This window comes from Lactuca virosa, chromosome 3 (genome assembly GCF_052849685.1).
Source record: "Lactuca virosa cultivar CGN04683 chromosome 3, Lactuca_virosa_CGN04683_v6, whole genome shotgun sequence".
NCBI lineage: Eukaryota > Viridiplantae > Streptophyta > Magnoliopsida > Asterales > Asteraceae > Lactuca > Lactuca virosa.
In genome coordinates, this window is record NC_136428.1 from 43,131,769 (window position 1) to 43,141,265 (window position 9,497).

Here is a 9,497-nt window from a genome sequence, read left to right on the forward strand (position 1 = left end):
GCTATTCCTCGCGTGTCGAATATTCCAGCAGGTGACAGAAAGAATAAGAATGCTAATTGAAGAGCTTAGGCGCGAAGGTAGTCTCATAATAGATAAAAGGGCTAAAAGGCGAACGAACTGAAGGCCCTGCGATAGACATCATGCTTAGGATTCTCTTTCAGCTGCTTTTTATTAACTTAGGGCGTTAGCTGGCAATAGCCATCGGTGCGAGGTCAAAGGCAGGGATAGGCGAGGAAATAGGAAACTTCATCCTTTACAAAGACTTTAAAGTTTAGGGCAGTCCAAACTATGCTTTAAGACCATGTCATAGGGACGGTCTTTCAAATGAGAGCCGGTAACTCAGATTCGATAGAAAGACACTGACTCTAAACTTCAATGAATCAACCGAAGGTTGCTGGTTATAGCCCTGCTGTGACTGTCTTACTTGCCATCTATCCGCTCTGGTTCTTATCAAACTATTCCTTACTACTTATGCAATTGTATCAGTCTCTTTTGTCTTAAGAAGCCCTAACTACGGACTAATGGGCAAAGGAGGTAAAAGAAAGCCCGACACTGCTCACTGACCTCGTAAACTTTCTTGGAGTCATAGTGGCAAGGGTCGTGAACTCTACTAAGTCTGTTGAGAAGTTAGGTTCAAATCCAGGATAGGTATGGAATCTTAGTCAGTTGATAGGCAATATGGAAAGAAATCAGACTATTTGCTATATTCTAAAAAAAGTGTAAGCGCTTATCAGCATCACTGGTTTTATTAATTCACCAAGTACTTTAGCTGCTAGGCGATACGCAGTTCCTAATTATCCAGTATCTCCAGGAAGCTTGAGACTAAATATTCGTTGTGTAGCGACAAATAGAGACCAAAGTACTTTGTCAGTGATTCTAACTTTCATTCAGTCTGATTATGCGACACCGGTCTTTGAAGTTGAACATGCCCCTTCATATATATAGTTTCGAGGTCAATTCCTCTTTCTAACTTCTTTTCTACCGGTTGAGACAAAGTCACGTACGACGAAGAAAAAATAAGCCTCAGTCTTATCTCGAAAGACTCCATTACCGGGACTACTAAAACGATATTTCACTCGAAGACGGCGGCAGTCGCAACAAAGCGAAGCCTTTTTTTTCATTGTCTTACTTTACACGCAGAGCAGGAGCGGATCTCCAGCCCCATCTGCATAGGAGTTATTTATTGCAGCAGATTAAGATGTGCCCTGTGTGAAGACGAGGGGGGTCAAATTCAGAGTCGTATGTTAAAATACGCGAGACATTAGTCAATTCGCGCAAGTGTGTCCACACCCCTTTTTGAGGGGGGTCAAATTCAAGCCTGGACCCGCTATACGATGTATTAGTAGAACCCCTGGGATACGACGCCCTGCTCCTTGAGTATCCTGGGATTGAATACCCCGACCTCCCGGAGGCTCCCGAGAAAGCTATTTCAGCCTTCCGGACAGTTAAGGGCAATTCCTACGCCCCTCATCGGTATGAATCCCCACCCCCGCATAACACTTACTATATTTTTCAAGAAAAACTGAAAAAACGCTTCACTTCCTGACCTTATTCTCGAGTAGGAAGGGTTCTCGCTACTAAATAAATTTCTTCAGTTGAAGTAGCTCTTTCCTGAGATGTCTTTCAAGCTGAAGAAGTAAGGGCTTCTCCAGCGTAAGCAGGTTTAGGACCAAGGGCAGGGTCTAAGGCAGTATCGATCGAAGGTGCCCCTAGGGATATGGCTATTTCTTCTCGTTCAGCTTCTCCAATATCCGTTGTTTTAGGACTTGAACTAGATAGGGAAGTTTCCTTCTTTTCTGTTGAGGCTCATTCCGGAGCATCCCGCGCATCTCTGTCAAGCCCTCCAACCTCTTCTTTCTTGGTATATGCTGTCTTTCCTCAAGGCTAAACCCAAAGGTATCTAAGGGAATCAAACCCAGCTTTTCAGGTAGCTGCTTCAATTGCATGCATCTCACCCCCACGCTCGTTCGTTCCCCACGCTCGGTTGACTTGCCATATTAGTCTTACAATACGCTCAATTCAAATGAATATGATAAAGTCTAATGACATCTCACACCACCGTATAAAAGAATAGCATCTCACACCACCAAAGGTAGACTGTCCTCAAGTAGAAGTCTTTGCTGCTGAAGCTGGTTTTATGAAGAATCCCGGGGAAAGGTGCTTAGGCTGTTTCAGTAAAGTAAGTCAAGTAAGTACTCGGATGGGATAAGTGCCATATAAAGAGTATTCTCACTCTAAGTAAGGAAGTACCTTAATTATATAAGTATGTTCCGCTTCTGCTTTCCCGGTTAGTTCGAAGTTAAACTTTTTGAATCGAAACGAACAGATGACACAACGTTCCCAACCACGTCATGAGAAAAGAGTTCTAGTAAAGAAGAAATCCTGTAGAGTATGTGAACTAAGACATTCAAGCTAAACCTAGTTTATCGGATATCAGACTTTCAAGTAGAATGTCAGAAGTAGAAGAAGGGAGTGAGGCATTAACGAGTATCCTGAAATCCTGTGAGTAAGAAAGCCCCTTTTGACTATCTATCTATAACTGGGGGAGTTCTCTGAAAGCAAGGGAGTGAGCGGATAATAGCCCCCGGCGATTGAGGGGAAAGAGTCTGTTGCTGCGTCCCCTGCAGTGTCATTAAAGCCAGTAAAGGTAAAGAGAGAAGGTGCCCTTGTTGATTATTCATATTCGAATGAGAAACTAACTGCAGACGAGTCTCTGGGATATGAGCAAAAGGTAAGAGATCAAACCGCTTCTGCCGCTGCTTCGGGATAAAGGGATTCTCACTCCAAGTAGGGAATTTTCTCAGTAATAGGATAGATGAGTCTCGGAAGTCAGAACAAGGCCCTGGCATCTATGCCAAGTGAAGCCTCATGAATAAGTATAAGGAGGGATGAAAGCCAAGTAAGTAGCTGCAGTCGCAGGTGTCTTTTCTGCGTTTAGGAGTTCTTCTTCATTTAGTTTCGGAATCTGGTTAGGGAGTTTCACTCTGGGATGGGCCAAATGCTGCTAAGGTATCGCCGTTTGAGAGGAAAGAGTGAGAAGCACTAAACAAGAGAGAAAACCCTATCTATCTGGAGATATACCTGAAAGCAAGGAAGTGCATCACGGGTGTGGGGCACTACCGCTTATCCTTTCACACACCAGTAACACGGGCTGCATTATGTCCTCAAGTATCTGCTCTAGTAAGGAAATAGGTGAACAAGTCTGCTATTCCTGACTTTCAAATAGGTATAGAAGGAAGAGAGTAAGGAGTTGAGTCCCGTCGATGTAGGCTAGAAGAACAATCCGTCTCATATGCAGGACAGTCTAGTATCCATATCTTGAATAGGAGTCAGTGTGCATGGTCAATTCCATCTTTCCGCTGAAGGAGAATCCAATACCAGTACTCAAATAGTAAGTACCGAGAGTACGATAGTGATTAGCTGTCGAAGGCGATGAAGAAAGGAATTGGCTTGCTAGAGGACTTGCTATATTTTGTTGGCGTTCAGTGAACCGATCCAGCCTTTGTTTGAGCCGGTGGGTTGTGATTGAGCTTAGCTTGGCAGATCTCGCACCGTAATGCTAGTGCTTATTTACGAAAAATAGATTGTTGGTATGGCAGCAGCTACCAAAAGCACACTAAGTTAGTCACAGGTAGAAACCTATGAGCTCTACTAGCTCTCCGACTCTATAAACTTGTCTTTCCGGCCCATTTACCCCATCTTTCTTGCTTGCTATGAGCGTTGTTACTGCTACTCAGAACGGTCTTTCTTTGCCGGTTGCCGAAGGCTCTTAAAACCGACAGAATGACCCGGTAACGTTGCACTCCATCGGCTGATTTAGCAGCAGTAGCATCAGTGGCTTGGCTTTTCGGGCTGAAGGAAGAATCCTAGGGTGGAACCAGAAATCAACGGATAGAACCGATTCAACAGGGACTGAAGCTGACAAGCGATAGCCAAGTTAGGTGTAGGAAGGAAGATAAGCATCCAAATCCTCTTTTTATTCCTTAGCTTAGTCTGCTCTTAACACTTCTCGCCAAGTCCAATAAAATACAGACTCTCTATGACTCAAAACCCCCAACCTACATCGTACCAGATCAGACTAGTAACATCTCTTAGATGGCTGCCTTCTACTTACATTTACATAAGGACTCACCCTAGGAATGGATTTGATTCATACCCAGACTAGTCCTACCTCAGCTTCTAACTTAAGGAAGTAGCTAGCCGCTGTTGCTATGCCGTGTTTGACGATTGTTGCTAGAATGAATAGCCAAATCAAGGGAATGAATCAAAGTTTTTTTCCGGGTATAAAAGAGGTTTCAGTTCTGATTTAGACTACGTACGAGGCATAGGATGGATAGGCACCAAAGACCAACAGCAAAAGAATAACCTAATTCTCTTAGTCAAGGTAGGGGTTCAGATCTCATCATGCCTTTTTTTTTGCATCATTTCACCAACCCTACTCACCTTCCTCCTTCTGCTCTTGCTTGCCACTCCATTAATTATTATCAAGCGTAATTCGACGGAAGCTATTCGAAAACTATTGAACTTGCTCCGAAGTTTATGATTTGGCTTTTGTGTGTCACTGATTACGGTTTACGATTGGATTGCTATCTTATCAAATGAATGCTATAGCCATTGAGGCTAGAAAAATCCATTAAAAAAGGAAGGGAAGATTACAATTTTTTTTATAAAGAGGTACCCTTCATCAAGAAAGCTTGCATAAGAGATCCTTCTTACTGCTCTATCTAGAATGAAAATCTAAAGATAAAAATCAATGTTAGGCTGTGGGGCCACAAGGGCTGGGACCCCTAAGGAGAGGTCAACGAATGCTCTTCGAATTGGTCTATAGCCGATGAACCGACCAGGACACCCCCCCTTTCTGCCATATCTCTCACCACCTCAGACTAGCTATCCCTAGCCGAAAAAAGTATGAATAGAGCAGTTGAGTGCCTTTCCTTCCCCTATCTTTGTTTGCCACCACCCGACTTAATGGTAAGAAAGCCCGCCTCCTAAGAATGAAGGAATGGATTAATCACCTTTGGGGCTGGTGGATGGATCGCCTTTCCTTAACATAGATGGTGGATGGGCTTCACTTAACAAACAAGAGAATGGGCCATACGAGTGCCTACATTGTTAGTCTATTTGATTTACGGGAAGAGATATTTATTGAATAGAAAGAATGAAACCTGTACCAGCTTATCGCCAACCGTGCTTCCTACCAACTCCGCCTATCCCAGACGGTCGGTCCTATTGATTTAGCCGCACCTGAACCCGCAACAGCTGCCTCTAGTCCGAAAGCAACTTACTTTTCTGATGAATCTTAGCTTGCTTTTTGAATACAGTCAAAGTGGGACATCCCTTGTTCTCGCATTCCTTGCCCTTCACCCTCAGCTAGTTGCCTTCTTTCCTAGGGAATTCAATCACATCGGATCAGTGAGCTAAAGTCAGTCCCTCAACAGCTAAAGTAACTGCTTGATCTGTCACCCTCCGTGATTCAAGCCTGTCACCAAGCCTTAAGTCAAAAGCTCTGGTTTCAAGCCCTTTAGTTTAGGGCACCAAGTGAATCAAAGCAAGAGCTTACTCAGAGCTCGAACTCTATTTAAATCAAAGTCAAGCGAAGCAAAGCAAGCCAGCCAAAGAGGGATAGGCATGATCATTCTATTCTAAAGGTAGAGATCCTGAACTAAGGACTGAAAGCTAGAAGTTCTCTATGTGAACATAGGATCCTATATAAACAACCGGAAATGCTAGACTAACTGCTCTAGAGGCAACCTACTGGAGAAAGCCAGAGGATGGAAGTTACTCGGTTAAGAGGATTAGGGAATAAACGAAGGAAAGAAAGCTTAACTCGCTCGAACTTCCGAGGGCCAGTGAACTCAATCTTGAACCCCTGTTTAGCTTTCTCTTTAGCCTATGAGGTTTGATGACAGACCGTGGTAACTTCAGAAGCTGAAGAGGAGATGACCTTAGAAGATTCTATTAGAAGTAGGAAAGCCTTCAACAAGAGAAGGAGACCCAAGCACAGCCAACCTACCTTACTTATCGAGAAGGGGGTATTCTATTAGATTAGTAAAGGAAAGCACCATTCTTAGTTATTAGTCATTCGCTCGCTTAAAGAAGACAGCCTCCTTAGCTGCCGAAAATGAAAGGCTGAAAGTCAAGTAAATGAGTTAGGAAACCGAGTGCCATCTATCGTCTGATTAGTCTTCGTGGTAGCGGGCCTTGCTTCTTTTCTTTTGCTATTGAATCTACTATTGAAGGAGTAAGCTGCGCCCTTAGCATGCTTTTGCCCAGGAGTGGGTGCTGACACCCTTTTGCCTTATCCGCTCTTGGTGGTTTAGTTAGGGCAGTAGATTACTTAGAGGTTGACTTTATTCTTGACTGCTTTCCAGCTATCAAAGTGGATTAGCCTTGGAAACCTTTGAAATGCTTTAACTGCGGGGCATTCAACTGTCAAGTGCCCGAATCATACCCAAACCCTTACTCAACCTCTGAAGAAGAAGAAGGAAAGAAAGCGGTCCCTAAAAAGATTGAGAATGCTAATGACTGGAAAGTAGTGCAGAGACCTTCAGGTATGAAGCAGTGAGCTGATATGATAGAAAAATGCCTGTCAAATTGTTGGGTCTGCAGCAAATAGATTGAAAATGCTTTCTAATGAAGACCTATCTGTAGATGATGTCATTCTTCCCAAAGAATCAAATGCAGTGCTATGCCAAGAAAATCTAGATAAGGTGGAACAGATGCATCACCTTTCTTATGAAAATGAAGGAAAGCAGCAGACTATTCAGGAATCTCCTAGCTTTGCTGCGGGTAGTGAAAGTGGAGCAAGAGAGGAAGATGAATGTGCAGCTAGGAGAGCTGCTACTTCTGAACTTGATAACTTCAGCTAGCTGACTGGTTTACTACTTTCTTTCAACCCTTGGACTGCTATCCTTGGCGTGAACTGGCCCGCCTACTGAACTCCTACTGTCCTGCTACCAAGCATTCTCTCTTTACGGGTGCACTAAGAAAGATTGCTACAACGAGAAAAGGAAAGAAAATAGACTGCCATAAATCGTAGACCGGAACTGCCCTCGCCTACCTGCACTGACTTCCTTGCCTTACGAAAAGCATTTCAAAACTTTCTGTTTTTACTGGTAGTAGTACAAACCTATCTATTGATTAAGGTAAGGAAGGCGGGTTCACATCGCTATCTAAGCGCAGACGTTACTAAGCGGCTGCTGGTCTAGGTGTTCGAAGCATGATTCATCAACTGGTAAAGGGAGTAGTTCATCTGAAACCATTCCTCTCTAAAGTCAAGGAAAGCGAAGCTAACCGCTTTGAGGCTGCTTTCGAAACATTCTTCATCGACAGGGATTTTTCTGTCATTACAACTTGGGCAAAGCCGATTGCTTTCTTCCGGAGAATCTATGGCAACGTGAGAAGCTAAGTTTCTAATTTGATCACAAAAAATAGGTAGCTCAAAGCGCCAACCCTTCCTCTTAGACACTACTACTGATCAGCATGACTTTCTTTCTTGAGTAAGGTAAGGGGTACGGAAACGTCCTCTTATCACAGCTTGAACGGGGTTCATTGTTGGGAAGAAGACGAAGTCGATTCAATCCAACTCCAACCGGATAGAGATTGAGTCTAGAAATAAATAAGAAAGAGATTATTCCCTAAGAGCTTGTCCAGTACCTTTTGTTTAGAGTCTTTCTACTTTCTGTCAGCTATAACCAAGTTGCTATTTCGGGGTTAAGGAAATGAATTGTAAGTCGCGTAATCCCCCTTCCTCCCTTGCAGTCAAAACTCTCCTCTAATAGCAGAAAGCTTCCATGCCCTATTCTCTATTTTGGAAAAGGACCTCTTACGGCAGTTGACAGTGGAAACTTTCCAGCTAGCGATTGATCCAGTTACCGGTAAAGGACAGTTGACAGAAGAAAGAAGAGAGATGAGCTACTATCACTCAAGAACTAGAAGAAGGAAAGAAAGAGATTCACTTTGCCAGCCTTGAACTCCTCTTTCTTGGATCGTTATTTGCGACAGACCGATTGAGACAGATCTAGAGATAGAGCAGCAAGGGAACACTTACCAATACCTACTGTGGATCAGGCTGAAGTGTTGCATCTCCAGCTTCTACTATTGTTGCACCGCCTTGATGCTAGAGGGGCTCTCGAAAAGAGGGGGCAAAGCAAAACCAAGAGGAGGTCGTAGATACGAATCACTCTCTCTCATAGGGCATTTTTCTGTAGTAATGTATTTCGGTCTTGATCGTTGCCCACGGAGCGGTAACGGGCGGAAAGAGCTATGATAGGAGTCGATGCCTTTCTGTCCCGAAAGGCTGAAAGCAAAAGGAGATCGCTTTCGATTCAGGATCAAGCCCAGGAGGTAGCAGTCGTTGGACATGTCCCTTCTTTAAAGTCAAGGTAGGAGAGTGAGATGACTTACTAGGACAGAGCGAGCCAAAGGGAATCAATAGTAGAGTAGACAGAAAGGAAAGATTACGACTCTTTCCGATAGAGAACCAAAGAGCAGACAGGAGCAAGCCAGAGACCTATTCCATATGATAAAGCTACCCATTGAGGGAGCTTAAACCGATGTCCCTATGTGCCAGCCGTTACCTTCCTTTCAGATAGGTACTTCCCTGCGTACTATACTTATCTAATTCTAGTTTCAAGCCATAGGAATCTCGATTTCTTACTAAAGCTAGCGGCTTGACTTGGTGTGAAGTTTTCATAGCATGGGCATATGTCCAGCCAACGACTATCGATTCCTAACGAATCCATAGATTCTTCTACCATTCGACCAGATCTTCTAGATTGTATTCTCATTTTCCGGCCTCGAGCAACTTTACTAATAAGGGAAAAGCCCTTAACTTAATTGAATTCATATTATATTAGTATAATATAAAGCGCTAGCGCCCAACCGGCTTTCCGCCTCCATTTGGTCGTGCTGCTATGATGTAACGTGCAGTCGTCCCGAGGCATTTTAGGGCCCCCCATTTTCTCTCCCTTAAAGTCCTTTATGGATTTCAAGTCGGGAATAGAGCTGTGACTTATTCGGCGCTATATCACAATTCATTCATTCTCGGGCATAGCTGTTCACGAAATGTGGCATGGGACATCTGTCGGCGGCGGGTGAATTCCGAGCGAGAGGTCAAACCAATCCCATTTTAGGAATCCCTACTTACACATAGATATGAATTTCTGGGTAACAAAGCCGAGGAATGTCTCGCTTGGTTAGTAAAGTCATAGGCACATTGTATCTATATAAAGTAACACGGCGGAGACGGCACATTGAATATGGGATTGAGCTATACACCCTGCCCGCATTTCTTTTTCTTTTTTTTTTCTTTTTTGAAGGGGCAAAAGAAATGTCTCCACCTGCTGCCAACAGTCTTTCTTCGGAATTCTACTGAACGGGTCGATCCTCCCCCCCCCCCCCCCCCGTTTGTTTTAGCAACTTATCCTAAGGTCTCCTCGCCAAGAGCTCCCCGGCGACGACAGAGGAAGCAACCCGCCTGCTGTGGCGGGGCGGCT